This window comes from Fukomys damarensis, unplaced genomic scaffold (genome assembly GCF_012274545.1).
Source record: "Fukomys damarensis isolate Sample0158 unplaced genomic scaffold, DMR_v1.0_HiC HiC_scaffold_37, whole genome shotgun sequence".
In the NCBI taxonomy this organism is placed as follows: domain Eukaryota; kingdom Metazoa; phylum Chordata; class Mammalia; order Rodentia; family Bathyergidae; genus Fukomys; species Fukomys damarensis.
Genome location: NW_022900949.1, coordinates 62,124,476 through 62,144,812, shown reverse-complemented (window position 1 = coordinate 62,144,812; position 20,337 = coordinate 62,124,476). Strand labels below are relative to the sequence as shown.

The window sequence follows — 20,337 nt, the reverse complement described above, 5'->3', positions numbered from 1 at the left end:
TTTTTTTTTTTTTTTGCTACCGGGGATCAAACTCAGGTCCTTTTGCTTACAAGGCAGGCAGTGGCACCACTGAGCTAAATCCCTGGACCTAGAGTCTTCTATTTTTTTAACCCTCCAATTGATAGAATTATTTGGGCCATATGATGAAGGAATAGGGAAATAGTCTTATCCTTACTCTTTAAGGGACTGGAAATTAAAACCTTTCCGTCAACATCTGAGAGATACTGTAAATGTCCTATCTCTTGACTTGGAAATTTCTCTGATGAAATCAGCATGGATAAAGATTTGGTATTCCTTTCCTTTCCTCCCTCCTAAGTACCTTCTCTTAGACTGTTGGAGTGAGCTCTCCTGCCTGTGCTTCTGCAGAATTCTGCATTTCCACAGTCACACTCCACTGGGGGTTTTGAACTGCATTTCATGAGAGAATAGGGTCCGTGCTTTCCGCCCTCTCTGTGCTCCTGCTCACTACTGTCTGACCCTGAGATGCTGCTAACACAGAGGAGATCGAGTCAGTGCTAGCAACCCTCTGGCCACATAAAAGCATTTATGTTCTTGCTTTATGCTCAGTTACTTTGACAGTGAAAATAATAATACTGTGTAATATTTTCAAAGTTGTTACTAAGACCATACATTTCTAATATATTAATTATATCCCAGTTGTCTTTTGGCATATACAATTTTTATAGTATAAATGGACACTTTATTTTGTCGAGAGGACATCACTTCTGGTGGATAAGTGTTATTATTTAACCAGCAGTAAATCAAGAACCAGACCAGTAAAGCCAGGGAATGGTAATTATGTCGCAGCCCTGTTAGCTATTCGAATTTTTTAAAGTTCCCTAAAAGTCCTCTCAGAAGAAAGGAGAATCGCTAATATGACATTATCATCTCTTTCTTGGGTCACTGTGCCTTTGCGTAAGGAATGAAATGTTCCCTTTAAAAATATATAATACATGTATTAGAATAAACTTCATAACTTAAATGCTTTTAACATTCAGAAAAAGTAGATAGCAATTTGTGCTTAATTATTTTAGAGTATGTAAAAAGCACATAATAGGATCAATTGTTGCTATGCGACAAGGGTGGCACATTTTAAAATAGCTGTATTTACTAATTGTCGTGGATTCTTGTTTATTTCAAGTATTGTTTTGATCCAAAGAAAGCAAATTAATGTGCATGCTGAGCCTTTAAAATTGGTTCCAAATGCATAATGTTGTTACTATTCAGTTAAAATTTTGTAATTAAAAACTATCCTTTAACCAGACTGCTTACATAACCGATTCACATCTCTTAGTATCACATTTTAGTAAAGCAAATTCCAACCGAATATTTTCTTAGATTATCAAGATATTATATGTTAGAATGGCACTATTGACCTCGTGTTAAATAATACATAAAATTTTTGAAAATATAACTTTACTTCCTGGCTAGAGTAACTGCACTGATAGTGAAAACAGAGGAAAATTTACCTCAAGAAATAGTAAATTAAAAAGAAAACGAAATAGTAGATTCTGATTTTTTTCTTGGTACTCGGGATCAAACTTGGGCCCTTGTGCTTGTGAGGCAGGCACCAGAGCAGTAGATTCTGATTTTTAAAGGAAAGCAAAACATTATTCTTTTTCAAATGGTAGAACCAGATGACCTAATAATTCCTAAGTGGTATAAGGTACTATTAATGAAATAAAACCATGCAAAATACAAAATTTAACAAGTATGAAGTTATTTATATAATACCTATTTTCATAATAGATAGTATATGGCTAAGAAGAATATTTAGGGCACGCTTTAATTTTTGCAGTTATGTTATACAATTTTAATAGCTGAATGAATAAAATCCCCAAATTTTAGATGTGGAATCATTGCAAAGATTAGCTGATATAAACCATTAATCTAGGTAATAAAAATAGTTTCTATTATTATAGTATGTACCACATGCTGGACTTTAAGCTGAGTACTTTCCACAAATGTAATTTTCACCACTGTAACATTATTGTTCCCATTTTGCATGTGAAAAGAAAAAGTAAACTTCAGAGAAGTTAGTTAATTTGCCAAGTTTATAGAGCCAGGAAATGAACTGAGAATTAATCTCCCTGTATCTGAATATAATGTCCAAACTGTCCACATTTCTCCAAAATGTAGTAACAAGAACCAGATTTATAATTCCACCTAAACAAATAAAACACAAGAAAAAAGATAGAAAACAGTAGTTTTAAGACATCAGACAATGAAGACCAAGAGACAAATCAGGTGAACCTCTTATAATTGTCACAACTTAGTACCTTGAAAGAGATTTCAGGCCATGTTCGGGGAATGGGAACCCAGGTTGATCTTGAGGGATTCTCTGATTTAAGGAGACCTTGCTGAGGGTCAAGGTAGAGCAAAATAGCTATAGTTCACAAGATAGTATTTGAAGACGAGAGCTGCAAAGAGAAAGCATACTGAAGATCTACAAAGAATTCCCCCTTCAGTATGTGCCAGATCAGTGTGTACATCTGGCCAAAGCCAGGGAAAGGCCTATCTGAGAGAGGGGTGAGAAAAATATCAAATACTCACACATGACCATGAAAAATGGCTGCTCCCACTACAGACTGGAAAACCTGAAATTTACAGAACCCTCACAAGTGTCTTACATCATTACGGGGAGTAATTACCCCTGATGAAATACTGGTTTGATCCTGCCTAACAAATTTCAAAATGAAGACCTAAAATAATCTTGCTGATTCCAAGATACTTTTTACTGCATCCTAGAACAGAATCAAGAATATTCATAGGGGGAAAAAATATCCAGCACCTTACTCACAATGTCTGAAGTCTAATAAAAAATTGTCAGGCATAGAAAGAAACAGGAAAATAGAACTTATCGTGAATGAGGGAAAAATTAGTGAATAAAAATTGACCCAGAAAGGCACGGATGTTAAGATTATAAGACAAAGACTTTAAAACACTACTATATCCCATATATCCTAAAATTAAAGGAAAAATTGACCATGTTAAGATGTAGAAATATCTAAAATATGTAAACTTAACTTCTAAAAATGGTAGCTGCAATGTGTGAAATGAAAATTATACTGAATTGGATTTATTTTTTAAAAAAAGAGCATCAGCAAACCGTGATACCAAACTCAAGTGGCCTAATGTATGTGTACTGAAATTCATGAAGGACACTCAGAGAGAGGTGACAGAAAAATTTGAAGAAATAGTGACTGAAAATTTTATTAATTCAATAAAAACTATACATCTGCAGATTCGAAAAGCTCAGTGAAACTCTAGCATAAGAAACTAACCACACAAACAAACATCATCCTCTAATAACATACAATGGACCCTTGACTTATGAACTCAGTTGGTTACCAGGGGCTGGCTGTAACTCAAGTTGGTTGTAGTCAACATAGCTGAGATCCGGATGTTTGCCTGGGTATTTGCCTTAGATAACAAGAGGCAATTGAATCTCCCGTTAACCTAATTCACCCAAGTTGTTTGTATGTCAGGTGGGTCGGAACTTGAGGGTTCACTGTATCCTATGTGGAGGAACAAATATAATGATGCAACATATTTTTCATCAGAAACAATGCAAGCTGGATTATGGGTGGGGTTGTAAATACTGAAAGTTGTCAGATGGTGGCAGAGACATGGTAAACTATTAACCTAGAATGCTATACTAAGTGAAAATATTTTTCAGATATGAAGTTAGAGTCTTTTTCAAAAGAATAAAAAAATTCTCACTAACTGGCCCACAGTGTAAGAAATGTTAAAAGAAGTCTTTTAGTCAGATGGATGCACCTGATGGAAGTATGGATCTATACAAAGACAGGTGGAACACTAGAATGGTAACAATGTGGATAAATTTATGATTTTTTATCATTTAAATTTCTTTAAAACATATAAAATAATGTAATATAGGATTTACAACATACAGAAGCAAAATTTATGACAATATTAAATCATGGCTTGGGGAGAAATGAAACTATCATAAGTTGAAAATATCATATATAGAAAATGTATTTAATATACCCAACTTACGAAACATCATAGATTAGGTTACCTACCTTAAGTGTTCCCAGAATGATAGGCATTAGCCTACACTTAGGCAGAATCATCTAACATGAAGCCTATAGTTTTACAATAAACTGTTCAATATGTCATGAATTATTGAATATGGTCCTAGAAATGGAAAACAAAATGATTACTCTGTGTCATTAGACTAGGAAAAAGTTAAAATTCAATTTTAAAATATGGCTTCTACTGAATGTGTATCACTGTCGTGTCACTGTCAAATCGAAAAATCTAAGTGGCACCACCACCAGTTATCAGATTCTTATACGTGTAATGGTATGTCACGAGAAGGTAGGCAGCCTTAAATTAAAGGTGTGCTCTATAGATCCTAAAGCAACCACAAAAAATAGAAAAAGTGGTAATAAGTCAGTAAAGGAGATAAAATTGAGTTTTAAAAAGTAATACAGAAGAAGACAGGGGGGAAAAAGATGAGATGGGCCAAATAGAAAACATATCGCAGGATAGCAGATTTAAAACTGTTCTCCTTAATAATCATGCTAAATATAAAGGTCTGAAACATAGCAGGCTTTTTCTATAATACGGTCTCTCTCTCTCTCTCTCACAATTCAACTCTGTGTAAAAGCAGCCATAGATCATAAATATCCCCATTAATGATGCAGAGATTTTCAGGTTGGATAAAAATATAAGGCTCTATTATATCTTGCCTAGAAGAAATGCACTTTATTATAATGACACAAATAGGTTAAAGGTAAAGGATGTAAAAATATATAAAATGCTAAAACAAGTCAGAAGAAAGCTGGAGCAGCTCCATTATTACCAGATGAAGTAGATTTCAGAGCAAAGAAATAAAAATGTTTGGGATATTGTCAGAGATAAAGAAGGCCATTTCATAATGGCAAACGGATAATTTCGCTGAGAGGATATAATAACCCTACGTTTTTTTCACCTAATAACAGCTTACAAATATGTTTATTCACCTAATAACAGCTTACTAATTGATAAAACTGCGAGGAGAAAAAAAACCCTATGCATAATTAGTGTCTGAAATGCTAATATATATCTCTCTCAATACTTTGATAGAAAAATAGCTAGAAATCAGAATATATAAGAAAAATAGTATATTTTAAGAACTGTATTGAACCACACGTCTAACCAACCCGACTTAATTGACACTTACAGAATTCTCTACTTAACAGCAAATATATTAATTCTGTGATACATGACGCATTTATAAAATGGATGCTATTGGTGTTATGACTGAGTGTTGATAAATTTAAAAGAATTCAAGTCTCATGGATTATTTTCTCTGGCCACAATGGAACTGAAATTAGAATTAACAGAGAGTTATCTGAAAAATCTCAAATATTTTGAAGCTAAATAATACTAAATGCATGGCCTTCATCACTGTGCCCAAGAGACATGTGGAAAAACTGGTTATATGGAAAAACTAGACATGCTGAACCATAGAGTCTACCAGTACTTCTGAGTATGCACACCCTGTACACACGGTACTAGTTCTCTAATTTAGATGAAGTTACTTAACCTTCTGAGATTCTTTCTTTCTTTTTTTGGTACTGGGGATCGAACTCAGGACCTGGCGCTTGCAAGGCAGGCAGCAGCACTACTGAGCTAAATTCCTGGTCCTCTTTTTAAAAAAAAAAAGACGATTTTTTAAGACCTTTATTAACAGGTGCTTGCAGTTTGTTGACTTTTCTGAAAAAATCAAGTTGTAAACTTTTATTACAAATTAAAAATGAAATTCTTAAAAATCTCAACTTGACCAGATATTTAAAACTTGACCAGACCAATTTAAAAACCTTTAAAGTTGTATTGAGAAAAACCAGGCTTTAAAAAAAAAAAAAAAAAAAACACTTTTGTCATTACCAAAAAGAGATGTCTTTAGGTAAAAATCATAACCCCATGCTGCATAGATAATGCAGATAGTTCTAGTTATTTGGTCATTGGCCAAAAAGTAAGCCCTTAAATTCTTCAATTCCCAATCTTTTGTTCATTTCTTATTGCTGGATTTTTTTTCCCTCATTGAATTTGTTGGTTCATTTTAGTATACAGTACAGTTACATTCATCATTGGGATCTGGTACCTTTACATGACAGGTCTTGGTTCTCATTTTTTCCCCTTGTCCCTGCCCTCCCTTCACCCCCCCTCCCTTTCCTATTTACAAACACTTTATTTCCATTTTTTTCATTTTCTCATGCTTTTTTCTTTTCCCTTATTCCCTTTCCCCTACCCTTCCCACTTTCCCTACACCTCTAATTCATTCATAGGAAAATGGATACATATTGAGGATATACTCCTAAGTGGAATAACTAAGTCACACGTGTGTAAATACCGAGTAGTTTCTCTGGCGTGAAAAACTATAATGGTACATAAGATCCTAGTGATATCATGGACCATGTGAAATACTGCTGGAATTTCCTGTTTGTTTCTTCATGCCGGACGACTAAACAGGATGATGGTGGAGGTCTTAAGCGGCATTCACTCAGCGCCGCCCTGCTCAGCCTCCGCGGCAGATCGGGCTGCTTTTGTCTCTGGTTTAGGGCTCTCAGGTGTCTGCGGTACCAGGTGTGACCCGACTCGAGGCGGCTGCTGACCTTGGGTCTCACGTCCCTGAGGTCCCTGCCCTCTTCCCTGCCGCCCTCTGTGCTGGGCGGGCCAGGCCTGCAGCCTCCACCCGCAGGCGGCTCGTGTCCGGCTTGTTCTCCTGCACGCGGGCCGCGGCTCGACCCCACGGCAGGGCCCGCGTGGTTGGCCCGGCCTTCAGGAGCGCTCTCGGTGCCTCCTCCTTTCCCACCACTCTCGTTCCGGAGATTTCGCTGGGAATGGCGCGGAGGGCCCTACCGGGCCTAGCGTCCGAAAGGCTTAGGTCTGCGGCGACGCTCCAGGGCCTGGACATCTGCTGCCTCCGCGCCCCTTTCTCCTTGCCAAGCAGTCTGCCGGTCTCCTGCACTCCACGTTTCTTAGTCTATGCAATGGGAGCAGTAGGTTTCAACTAATCAGTTCTAGCCTTTACCTTTTGAAAAATAATACAGTAATTTATTTTTAGGAGATATATTTTTAGATGATATATGGATATTAAATGTAAAAGTATCTGATCCCTACTCTGGCGTCTGAAATTTCCATTCGTTTTTAAGTTATCACGGTGTTTTAATGTGGCGATGGCCTCCAAGAATAGATAAATCATAAGAGCAAAACCAACTACAAAAATCTGTTGGTAGATAACTAGTAAAAAGAGTATTTTTCAAAGCAGCATTAGATATAGATCTTCTAAAATATTAGATATTCATTTCGATAACAAATACAAGAGGAATTTAAGAAAACCAATGTTCAGAATTCTCTGCAGCCATTAGGAGGGCTTCGCCAAGGGGGTGAAATATGTATACACAGACAATAATTATTTTACTCTATGTAACTCTTGAGATGCTTTTTTAGAAATTAGCATTTCCCCACAATTATAAAAATATTGTTCATAATTGTATACATTGATTTATGGTTTCTGTGTGCAGCATCATTAAAATCATTTATTTTGCCTAAGTCCTGCCATCTAAGATGCATTCAACTAATAGCTTATATAAAAACGTAATACAATTTGGCATGAATTCATCTTCTCAATGCAAATAATATACTCCTTAAGCAAATCATTGTGTGTTCTCATCATTTAGTTCAAATCAGTCAGATGATGAAGGAACCAATAGTCTCATGCTACGACCATGTCAACACATTCTGGGGGCTCGTGACATCCCAGTGCAGCTTTCTTAAAGTTTGGAAAATCTCACCTGCAGCTGCTCGCTTTCTCTTTCTTAGGCTGTGCAAATCAATAACCAAACCAATAGTAGTCACTCTTCTCCCTTCTGCCTACGGTGCCTTTTCTTTTCCATGACGCCTATTTTTTTCTCTTTTTCTGTCTTTCCTGTCAGTAATGACGAGGCATATTTTGTAGACAAAAATCTTGCTTGCTGACCTGGGTAGAGCAGAACATTCTGCTCATTCAAGCCATCAGCCATTACCTTTTCCTCCCAGAATGCTTCCTTTATTTCATCTACATCAAGAGACCCCACTGATTTTCTAAATGATCATTTCTCCATAAATAAAATTAAGGGACTTCTCTTTTGAAAGGTTCTTCCAGAGTCTTATTGTTATCTGACTTGTAGTCCATCCGGTCCTGCCTAGTTTGCTTTTATTCTCATTCTCTTATTTTGGGCAGTCAGTCCATACTTAGACATATATATTTTGCCCTAAAATCATTATTCTACCACAATTTGTTAGGCTGAACCACAAAGAGATTTTTTTTTTACCACTTGGTATATTAGTACCTTGGCATACATTTTTCTTGAGGGTCTCAAAAAATGTTTAGGTTGCTTTTTAAAAAAATAATATCAGAGAATCTTGTGAACAGTTGAGCCTAAAGTTATACCTTCCAATTTTTCCAAATATTTTGCATCTAATTTCTTCCTTTCATGTGTCTTTGACTTCCCTATCCAAGTGTGGCAGAAGCATAAGGATCAAACGAGGAAAATAGGAAATCAGTCTGGAGAATAACAGAAGCACTGAGTTCAGGTTGCACCCTGCATAAGAGCACTGGCCAAAGGGGCAGAGGGAGCTGGAATCCAGCTGTGCTCAACTCACCAAGTCCCCACCTGGCATGAGATTGTTTTCATCTATGGAAAGGAGTGCTTTGTCAGTTTGTACAAGGCGTCGTAGCCTGGCTTAGCCCAGTAACAAGGTCGTGTGGGGAGTTTTCATTTTATACTAATGCACTGAGAAACCTCTGAGAGGGACTAAATGAATCTAATCTACATTTTTTGAAGAATACTATGCTATGTGTGGCATGGATTGGAGAGAAGCCAGAGTGGAAATAAAGAGGCTGTTCAGCAGGTGATGGTGGCCAGAACTGGTGTGGTAAAAGGAGAGAAACAGAAATGGGTGAGTGGAAGGCATCTTTGGTTTAGTATGGAGGTATGAAAAATGGTGCTTCATTTACTCACTTGAATAACTGGATGTACAGTGTTCCTGCGTCTCGACATGTGGAGGCCTAGGGGAGATATCAGCCTTGGGAGGGTGTTGTTTCAAGACTTCAGGGCCATGCAGCTTATTGGAGACACCTGTGAGTTGTCTAAATGACTACCAGGAGGCAAGTGGATGTCAGTACCCAATAATCAGGAAAGCATCTATTCTGCTGAGTACCCCCAAGGCTTTCCTTGTCTTTAGCAGTCTGAGAGCAACCCATCTGAACAGTTCTATAATGTTCCTAAGAGATTATCAGTAGCTTTGTACCCAGACAACCCAGAAATTTATTTTGAGAGAATAACTCCTCACATTGAATATAAACATAATTACTTTGCCTTCGGGACAAGTACCCAGGTCTATGCTCAGTACAATAAATCTAACACACTCCACACTCTTTTATCTTTTTAAAATTTAATTTAAAAGCTTTCCTGTAAACTTTTTTTAGCAAGCTTTCTGTGTCCATGTACCCTGGATTCGGGCCTCTTTCTTTTAAAGACCAGAACCACTCAGTCATAGTCGTTCAAGTTTGACATCTTTTTCTCTTCATTTGCCTAGAATTTACCTCCAATGAGAATTTATAACCATAGCATGGCAGAATGGAAATCTAGAGCTAACCTGCTCCTGGGAACTCGTCTTTAATCTCAGTAGACGAACCCCGAGGTATCCATGGCTCCAGCACTGTAGATCTGTTCTCTGACTCACTGCGATAGACAGAGCCAAAACCATTGGTTAAAACCACATGGAGGAAGGTGTTGGCTCAGCTACAGGAAAAACTGCCTAATGCTTAGTGTTGTTTTAAATGGAAACTCCTGCTGGGGAAGGGGAGTGAGTTGTGGTTTCTGGAGGTGTGAGGCATTCAGCAGACTGTTGTCTGGTCAAGAGTCCACATTACAAGCTGAAGGGTCACAGTGTGTAAGTAATCTCCACTGACTATTGGATTCTTGCTCATGTTAGAGCTTTACACAGATGCTTTACCTCATTTAATCCTCATAATGACTCCCAAGAGAACTAGTTATAACCCTGTCAGGAGAGGTTATGGCCACAGATTTCAGATCACACAGCAAGCAAGTGGCAGAGCCAGAATTTACAGCCAAGCTTAAGCTCAATTCCAATTCAAACCAAAATCCTTGTTTATTCTTCCTACAATTCACAGAAGCTTGAGATTGCATGAGGGGATTTTTAAGGTCACTTCTAGCACTGTGGTTCTGAATATATATAATTGTCTATGTTTTGGTATATCCTTGTACTCTCAATTACATTAAAATGACAATCTGTGACTCTAGAGTTTTTCATGACCTCTATCAAGAAAGGGCTATTTGAAAAATCAATGTTTGTATTTTGTACCTATGAATTTTCAGCTGAACTTAGTCAAAGGACCTCAAAAATCTGTTTTTTTGTTCGGGAGTCCTGCCCCTTATAGGTTGCTGGCAAGGACTGAGTTTATAGTATAAATGACTCCGTTCTTAGCCATTTAAATATGAATGAGTCAGCTTTTAGCATTTCTCAAAATTGCCACAATACATAGTCCCTAACTTCTCTAATAATTTTACAAATTTTAGAAAGTGGTAGGTTTTAGGATATTTGCCCCATGTTCAGTTTTTCTCAGTCAGGTTCTAAGATACATTTTTTTCAGTGCTAGATAGGTTTAGTTCAATTAAAAAATTAATATTAGATTTAAAAAAAATGAAATTCTGAAAATAAATGTATGTGATTATTTTAAATATGAATGCTTTTATGTGTGTTAAATTCTGTTTTCTAGATTGAAGCTGAATTTTCCAAGGAAAGAGCCCAACATTTAGTTGAATTTGAAGAGCAAACTCTTTTCTTTAAGAAAGAAGCGAAACTGGAACTTGATATTGAAAAAGAAAAACCTCAAGAAATAATCTGAAAGTATAAGAAAGAACAAGAAGAGCTACAAATGAAGGTATATAATTATGGTGTTCAACATTATTTAATGTGTTTGAACTTATAAATGTTGGTATTTCCTCCTAAGAACGCTGCAGTATTTAAAACACCTTTAGTTGTCTTTGTGACCACTGTGCATTGGTTTTAGCCTCACAGGTAAAATGGTTTGACTGCTCCAGAACGAATAACTTAGATGAATTATACAAGTATACAATCTAGCTACATGTGGATTTTTCTACTGAAATAACTTTAAGACAGTATAAATTATATCACCAATACTGAGGATGACCAATACCTCAAATATCTAATATCAAAAGATAAGGTGTCAAAATCAATTAAAATTTTCCCAACTAAAGTATAGATATTTTCAATTCTAAACACTGTAATGCAGAGAAGTGATTTTTAAATGTAACTGTGATCTCTGCAGCTCTCTCCCTTTCACCAGAGCCCGCAGGTCATTACCAGCCAGTGCCTTCTGTCACCAGGAAGCTGTAGCAGGGAGCCAGAGGAAGGAGGAGCTAATGAAGAAAAGCCCCACAATGGTTAAACTGGACTAGGCTGAAAGTCAGATTTCATCACCTCGAGGGAGAAGGTGTATCCCCAGGGCACTGGGCTGTGTCACTGGCGATTTGAAAGAATTTGCCAAATGGCTGAAAGACAAAGCTATGGCCCTCCAGTTCATTGACTGGGTTCTTCGGGGTAATCCCAAGTGTTCGTCAGCAACCCCATCAGTGGGACCCTGACTGTGAAGGGACTGCTGGTCCAGCACCCGTGGTGGGCTCTCAGTGGCTGTATGGGAGCAGTGGCCTCCACTCTGACAGCCCTCTTGCTCGGCCAGGACAGGTCAGACTTAGCAACTGGCTACCATGCCACTCTGGTGGGGATGCTCGTGACTCTCTTTTCAGACAAGGGTAACTATTTCTAGTGGCTGTTACTGACAGTATCTGTTATGTCCATGACTCGCTCCAATTTCTCAAGCACATAGAGCTCAGTGTTCAGCAAGTGGTTTCTCCTTGTCTTCATTCTCCCTTTCAATATGGAATTGTCAATGTTCTGTTCGGCCACAGGACATTACAATCTACTGTTTCCAGGTCAACTGCTCACACCTGAAAGCAGGATTCCTAACATCACCTGGTCTGACCTCAGTACCTTCAAGCGGTTGAAGTCCCTGCCAGTGGGGGTCGGTCAGATATATGGCTGTGGTAACCCATGGACAGGGGGCATTTTCCTGGTCACCGTGCTACTCTCCTCCCCACTCATGTGCCAGCATGCTGCAATTGGATCATTGCTGAGGGTATTAACAGAACTCAGGCATGCAGCTCCCTTCAAAGACACCTACTCTGAACTCTGGGGTTTCAACAGTTCTCTGGCCTGCATCACAGTTGGGGGAATGTTCACAGAACTCACCTGGCAGGTGCACCTCCTGTCTCCTGCCTGCACACTGTCCACTCCCTATCCTGGAGGCACCTCGACGAACCTCATGGCTCATGTTGGATTGCCATCTTGTACTTGGCCCTCCTGTTTGGCCACACTACTGTTCCTTTTGTTAACCACAAAAAAAACTCCAATATCTACAGGATGCCCCTCAGTAAATTCACTTATTCTGAAGAGACCTGCATCTTCTACCTACAAACCAACAAAAGAATATTTGAAAGCCCTTTGAGAGAGCAACCCCACCCGGCCATGGTCACAGCCATTTCTACCAACTGCTGATTGACTTCCAGAAGCTCAGCACACTTATTCTAAAAGTAACCACACTTCCCTCATTTCTTTCTTTCTTTTTTTTTGTACCAGGAATTGAACTCAGGTCCTTGCACTTGCGAGGCAGGCAGCAGAACCACTGAGCTAAATCCCAGACCCAAATTTATTTTTATTTTTTTGGTACTGCGGATTAACCTCACATCCTTGTGCTTGCAAGGCAGGGAGTGGAATCACTGAGCTAGAGCCCCGGCCCGTTCCCTCATTTCTTAGACAGTGTGTCCTATATGTAATTTAAGATTTTGTTAAGATTTCTCTATTTTTATTTTGCTGTTTTATTTTGTTTTGAGTTATATCCTCTGCTCTTTTTTTAGTTTTCAATTTTAAGACAAGGTTTCAATATGTTGCCCAGAGTGGGCTCAAACTCACAATCTTCGGGCTTCAACCTTCCAAGGTGCTGGGAATATGGGCATATGCCTCCCTGACTGGCTAGTTTCTCTTTTTATACAGTTTAAATATAGGGCGCGCGCGCGTCTGCGTGTGTGTGTGTGTGTGTGTGTGTGTGTGTGTGTCTGTGTGTGTGTTTGCACGTGTGTGTGTATCAAGACCAAGTGGGGAAATCATATTTTGAATACTCGGTAAGAGTTCATGTTAATTAAGCCTCAGGTGAGCCTGATGATCTCTGTATTTGTGTAAAGGAGATTCAACACAACTATTTGCATAGACCAGCTCCCCGAGTGTGTGAGCAATGTAGCACAAGGGCCCACACCCAGAAAGGCCTCGTGCTTTGGATTTGATCCTCTGCAGATGTTGCCTTAAAATTCTTGATCTCTGAATCTGTAATTTTATCCGTGAAACGCCGTGGAGACGGTGGAGCGTGTGCCGTCAGCCCGGGGCCTCAGCTCGCCTGCCGTTCTGACTGCCGCTAGCTGGACCTGCCTTTCAGTTCCTGGCTCCTGGTGTCAGGAGCGCCACTGAGTCTCCCCTTGGCATTATTCCCTCACCTCGTGGCTACAGGTGCAGTCTTGGGTGGCTCAGGATCCCATGGGAGGGGCACCAGAGAGGCCCAAACTTCCAGACGGTACAATTTCTGAAGAGAAGTCATACCTCCGATTGAAAGTGAAAACTCCTGACTCCTTTGTAAAATATCAAAACGTATTTTTGGCTATGTGAAGCTTCTATCCCAAGGATAACTTGCTCTGTTTCATTGTCACTTCTACTCTGGGTGATGGAAACCATTGTTCAGACCTAACAGTGACCTCCTTCCCTTATGGACTAATTTGAAGATAATAGAATATTAATTTATAAAATCACTAATTGTGGTGAATACATTTCTCCCAAAGTTATTCCTCATGTGAGTTTAACATTTGAAATGGATTTTGGATACACAAATCTCTTTAAGAGAGTTCACAGAGTCCTTGGAACTTTGGTCTGTGGATGCTTTTCAGATTCTCTGTGGGCTAGTTTCTTATTGTGCTAATATTTATAATATGACAATGTCTGTAGTATAACTAATAAGGATGTGTTTCACCAGAAGTAGTTCTGCTCTTGTTGTTCTGTTCCTTGCTTTTCTTTTTAGAGAAAGAAAGGTCTTTTCCCTTCTGAAGGTTTCAGGCTATGAGGAAAAGGTTCTCCAAGCTTTTCTCTCATTTATCTAGAGGTATCACCCTAAGAAGCAATACATCGTCATAGCATTCTGGTATTTTCTCAAAACTGCACTAGCCACATGTGGCTACTTATATTTCAATTAAATTAGTTAAAATTAAATGAAATTTGATATTCCATTCCTCAATCACAGTAGTCACATTTCAAGGGCTCATGGCCAGTACTGATTTTCAAGAGCCTATCACAGGCACCTCTTTCTTACTCTGTAATCAGTGGTACAACGCTGGTAGTTAGATAGTATTTGCACCATGGAAATTAGATGCAGGTTTGACTGCTTTTTTGTTTTGTTCTGTTGTCATTGTTGTTATTGTTGTCTTAGAGTCATATGTTAAACATTTACAGTACACCACTTTAAATAACCATGTATGGCTAATGGCTACCATATTGAATAGCACTGAATATTTCTATCATCACAAGAAGTTCCATTGCACAGTGCTACTCTAGAAAGTGTAGTGCCTGGGGTACCTTCAGCCATGACATATGAGAAAACATAATTATGTCAAAGGAAAGCATATTGGTTAATATGAGAAGAATATAGCTGTGGTTCTCTCCTTCCTGCATCTCCCAGTGTCAGGCATCTTGAAGTCCCAAAGCCAACTTGCCTAGGTCCAGCCACACCCCCAATCTACTTGCAAGACTTGAGCTATCCTTGAGATTTATAGTTCCAAGTCACAGAGATTTATAGTTCTAAGAATGCCCAAGTGATTAATATGGTACAATTTTAAATGAAAGAAAAAATAAAAATTTTTGTTAACTTTTAAAATGAAAATCTTTTTCTTTCATTTTGGTACCAGGGATTAAACTCAGGACCTTGTACGTGCAACACCACTGAGCTATATCCCAGCCTTCAAACAAAAATCTTGAAACTTGGCATATGGCATGGGATTTGTTTTCATCTAGTTAAAAGAGCAAGCACACTAACTTGTTAGAATAAACCTTTTAAAAATCGTAAGATCTCCATGATCACCTAGAAACTTGTCTACAAACTAATACAAGATTTCTCTTACAGATATCTGACTTAATCACAGGCGCTACAAGAAACCTAAGGCTGGAGGTGACTGCTCTTGAGGAAAAACTCCATGAATCCCATATTCGATATACTGAAGAATCTGAGTCAAAGAAAAAAGAAAGTGAAAAACCTTAAAAATTTAGTTGCAGAATTTGAATCTCGCTTGAAGAAGGAAATTAATAATGATTCAGTTTCTCAAGACTTGAGAAAGGAAATGAAACAGAAGTCAGATGAACTGGAAAGAGTAATGCTAGCACAAACACGACTGATACAGCAATTTAACCAGTCCCAGGAAGAGGTAGGAAGCAGTTAATAGTACCTGTGCAATTAGTGTAAGACCTTATGTTCTTTTGATAAACAAACGCAAACATGAAAGACAGTTCAGTGATGTGGCAAGAGCCCTGGGTTATTAGTCCAGGCCCTGAGAGTGCATTAGGACTCTTAAGTAGGCAATATAACCTCTGTGGACTTGGCTTCCTTTTGTGTGAGGTGAGGATAGGGAACTACATAATCTCTAACGTTTGCTTGATGCCCAGTCAATTCTGTGTTGCAAATAATGACATAAAACTTCTAAGACTAGGAATATTTATATAGGTATTATGCCTTATTTGTTTGTTTGTTTGTTTTGTACCTGGGATCAAACTCAGGACCTTGCACTTGTGAGGCAGGCACAATGCTACTGAGTTAAATCCCCAGCTATTATGCCTTATTTATTTGAAAACTGAATCTTTGAAGAAAAAAAAATACTTTCAAAGCACGTATTAAGTTAAAAAAAATTAGACAACATGAAGATGGTTTTACTTTTTTTACATTTCTGCCCACCTAAATTACCTTATAAGGTAATTTCTATGCTTTAGTATTATTTCCTATATATGTATGATTATTTCAAGAATGCTTTTATTTAGACTAAAGTTATTTTCATATGAAAACTTTTTTTCTAACAGAATCTTATTTTTGAAATTGCTAAGCAGTTTAGAAATAGTGGGACAGTAGGCCAGGGATTTAGTGCAGTGGTTCTGCCACCTGCCTTGTAAGCAGAAGGTTGCGAGTTCAATCCCTGGTACAAAAAAAAAAAAAAGAAAAAGGAACAGTAGTTGACAATTAATTTGTCCCCTAGTCACCAACATTGTGTTACATTATAATGCTTGATCTCATTTATAGCAGTACAGAAAATAAAGGCAAATGGAGGAAAATTCTTAATGCTACTTGAAAGTAATATTTTTGTTGGATTTATTGACATCTTAATAAAAAACAAAAGTGCTAGTGGAAATATCAATTATTAAACAATAAAGAAATGATGTTCTTGCTATATTTAAATTACCAATCATAAATATGGAGTGTACCTCTTATAAGATAAAATATGGAATGGGCAAAATATTAGGTCAAAAATAGTGCCTAAGGCAGTTCTATAAAGTTGAAATTATTTACATGTTACAGATGAGAAACTTATTTAAAAAGGCAGAATGATGTCCATAAGCTCATACAATTTGGCAGCGCCAAGGTTCAAGTTTGACTTGCTATGGTATGGTGTTTGCTCTTTCAGGAAATGTATTCTGGTGATTCTGTTTCTAGATTTAGAGGTGACCTCAAGTTTAACAGGCACTATCTCTTGGACCATTCATTCATTCATTCATTTGGTCTTTTAAAGTGGAAAACGAAACAGTGAACACACTCCTTAACTACTGCAGGTGGCAAGGAGGTCAGCTGACTGGGTGTCTCATGTGGGCCACAGCAGCACAGCCTCCCCAAGAAAGGGAGCCCTTCCCAGTGGAGCATATGCATGGACTCAACTCCACTGCAGGAATGAGGCAGAAGACAGAGGATGCTGACCGCCACAGACGGGACAGCAGTGGTGAAGTTCTAGAGCAGAAACAGCAGGTTAAAGCAGAGAGAGGTCAAGGGACCTAAACCATTAGGTCTGAATCCCAAAGGGAACAGCAACATAGAAAGTGGGGAATAACTAAGTAGGAAGTGAAGATGAGGAGTCAAATTCAGAAAGTACGGATTATCATCTATCTAGTAAGTAGGCTAGGTAGGCCCTATGATGGAATTATGAACAAAACAGATATCTGCCATTACCTGCCGTCAGAGAGAAGCATAAAGAAAACCTTGCATGAATGATTAAATTAACCTACAGAATAATTTAGCTGAACGTAAGTTTATCATACGAAAAACATAGACTAAATGCTAGACAATTTGCCTTGAGAGCCTGGATTCATTACTTACTGTTAAATGACAGGTTACCCCCAAATTCAGCAACTTCAAATAAGAAGTAATTATTATCTCCCCATTTCTGTGGATTGGGAATTGGTGTGGTCTAATTGGGTGCCTCTGGTTTAAGATCTCCTAAGAGCTTGGTGTTGGTGTCCACAGAGCAGCAGTCTATCCAGAGGCTCAACCAGCAGAGGCTCAGCTGACAGTGTTTATTTTCTCACAGGTTGTTGAACTGGGGACCTCTGTCTGTTATCCAGAGCCCTCCCCAGTTCCTTGCTACAGGAACCTCTCCACAGAGCCTCTCACTGTATCAGCTGGCTTACCTCAGGCCAGGGACTGACAGAGGAGAGAGAGTTTCAAGGGAGAATCCACAGTCTTTTTTGTAACCCAGTCAAAAATGGCACCCACTGCTTCTGCTGCATTGTATATATGATAAATGAGTCAGTAAGTCCCACCCACACTCAAGAGGAGGTAAGCATACCAGGTGTAAATACGAGGACAGCAGGGATCACTGGGGCCATTGTAAAGCCTATCTAAACACAGAGCCTATATAAAAATGATTTTAGCAAGAGAAATTAGAATAAAAGTGAAGAGTGGATTTCTTTGCCAGTCTAAAAGAGCTACAGTGGAGCTCATCCTGCTCATTTCTTGTGGAAGAAAGACACTTACAAATGAGGTTCACACACACACAAACACACCACACAGGCTTTTGAAAGCTAGAAGATGTTAAGTTAGTATATAAATGATCATGGATCATTACTAGACAGGAGAAAAGGATTATCCTGAAAATTTTAAAAAGCAATTTCCTTTTGTGAGAGGGGAGAGTAAACTAGGTTTTTACTAGAAATTTCCAAAAATCACCTCAAAGTTAATAATTAGAATCAAAATATGTGTAAGTAAGTCTATTTCTCTGGTTGTGTTTGCCAAAGTCCAGGATATGCTTATAAAAATAGTAAATGAACCAATAAAAGTGACATTTATAAGCCAGAAAGTATAGAGTCTGTAAATAGAGGTATGTAAAGTGAAAAACACTACTTTTTTATTTTTTTCAATCATGAATTCCAGACACTTGAAGTTTCTCAGATTCTGGAGAAATAAAGCTGCAAGTGGAAAACAAATTCACATTAGAATGAAGATAAATTGATGGTCTAATAAGGAGGCTAATTAACGGGAGAAAAATTGTATTCTTTTTCAAGAAGCCAAAGAGTGGGTGGACTTTGCTTTTAATTGTATGAAGAAAGCTCTTGAGGGTAGAAGAAAAGCTACAGCCTCTGAAGGGCACAACAGGCCTTCCTGAGTGCAACAGCGATTATTGGAGCAACAAAAATGGTGCATGTCACCAAGAAGAGAAAAAATGGAAAATAAAACCATACTGGAAATGGAAATGTGTGGAGGAGCCCCTCAAATTTCTTACTGGGGAAAAGACACATTAAAAAACAAGAGCATCAAAAACAAAAAGTGAAAGAAAAGGAAATGAGACGAGAAAGTTACTGTTAGAGAATAGCACATTATCATTACAGCCAAATTAAGGCAGAGTGCATACTTAGGGTGCCAGTTTTCCCTCACTTTAGCTGTATGTGGCCACACTTTTAGGAGATTTTCTGTGATCCAGGGGAAAAATATGGGTAAATCAAAATGAAAGCCAAAACAAAACCCTCATGTACAAACACCAAAGAAAAACCAGGGTTGAGGGTTTTACATTTTGTTGTTTGTTTTACAACCATAGGTGAGAGAAGGGGCTAGAATTTTCAGTTCTACAGTTTTTGTATCCTCAAAAATAGCAATAGTCTCAGTTAAACACAGAGAATGAATAGATATGCTTAGCTTTACTTATTTTCTTTGCCATGAATATGGTAACAAATTCAATTAAAAAGTAAAATCTGTGAGGATAGAGAAAATGAGAGGAGTTGGCACTAGATGAAAAAGATGTTGACACAGTTTTGGAAAATGGAGAGCAAATGGCTGAGAGGTAACTGGCCTAGCCAACTATAGAATATTGAAAGCTATTGTGGGCAGGACTGGGAAGTGTGAAGGACTGCTCCTTTTTATTATAAGTTTTTTAGTATTTACCTTGTAAAATCTGTGAGGATAGAGAAAATGAGAGGAGTTGGCACTAGATGAAAAAGATGTTGACACAGTTTTGGAAAATGGAGAGCAAATGGCTGAGAGGTAACTGGCCTAGCCAACTATAGAATATTGAAAGCTATTGTGGGCAGGACTGGGAAGTGTGAAGGACTGCTCCTTTTTATTATAAGTTTTTTAGTATTTACCTTTTAATATAAAAAGGACCTGGTAGAGAGGATAACAGAGACAAGGATAAAATTCAAAGAATATAGAAGAAAAACCAGAAAGTTTTAAATAAATCAAATAAACAACAGAATATGAACTTTAATGATATCTTTTGTTAAGGTTTTGAGAAATTTTAAAAATTAAGAAAAAGTATATTCTAGTTTAAACTTCAGCAACAGATGCCTGGCACCCTTCCATTTTTCTTCAAGCCTGCGATACAAAGAAAGCTCTTCCAGGAAGCTGCAGAATCCCAAAGGCCAGTGTTCAAACTTCTATTCCATGTTTATGTGCTCACTTAACAGGTATATAGGCTTTTGTTGTTTTTAAAGATGCAAAGAAAAAAAAAAATCAAGCCAGGTGTGGTGGCACACGCCTATAATCCCAGCACTCAGGAGACTGAGGCAGGAGGATCACTATGAGTTCAAGATCAGCCTGGGCTACATAGTGAGTTCCAGGTTAGTCTCAACTACATAGTGAGACAAAAAAAAAAAAAAAAAAAAAAAAGCAGAGTAAAAAGG

At 38.1% G+C, this 20,337-nt stretch overlaps 1 pseudogene; it reads left to right on the top strand.

The window, feature by feature from the left end:
- Positions 1 to 15,965, top strand: part of LOC104871089 — a 34,028-nt pseudogene extending 18,063 nt beyond the window's left edge.
- The last annotated feature ends 4,372 nt before the right edge of the window (positions 15,966 to 20,337 follow it).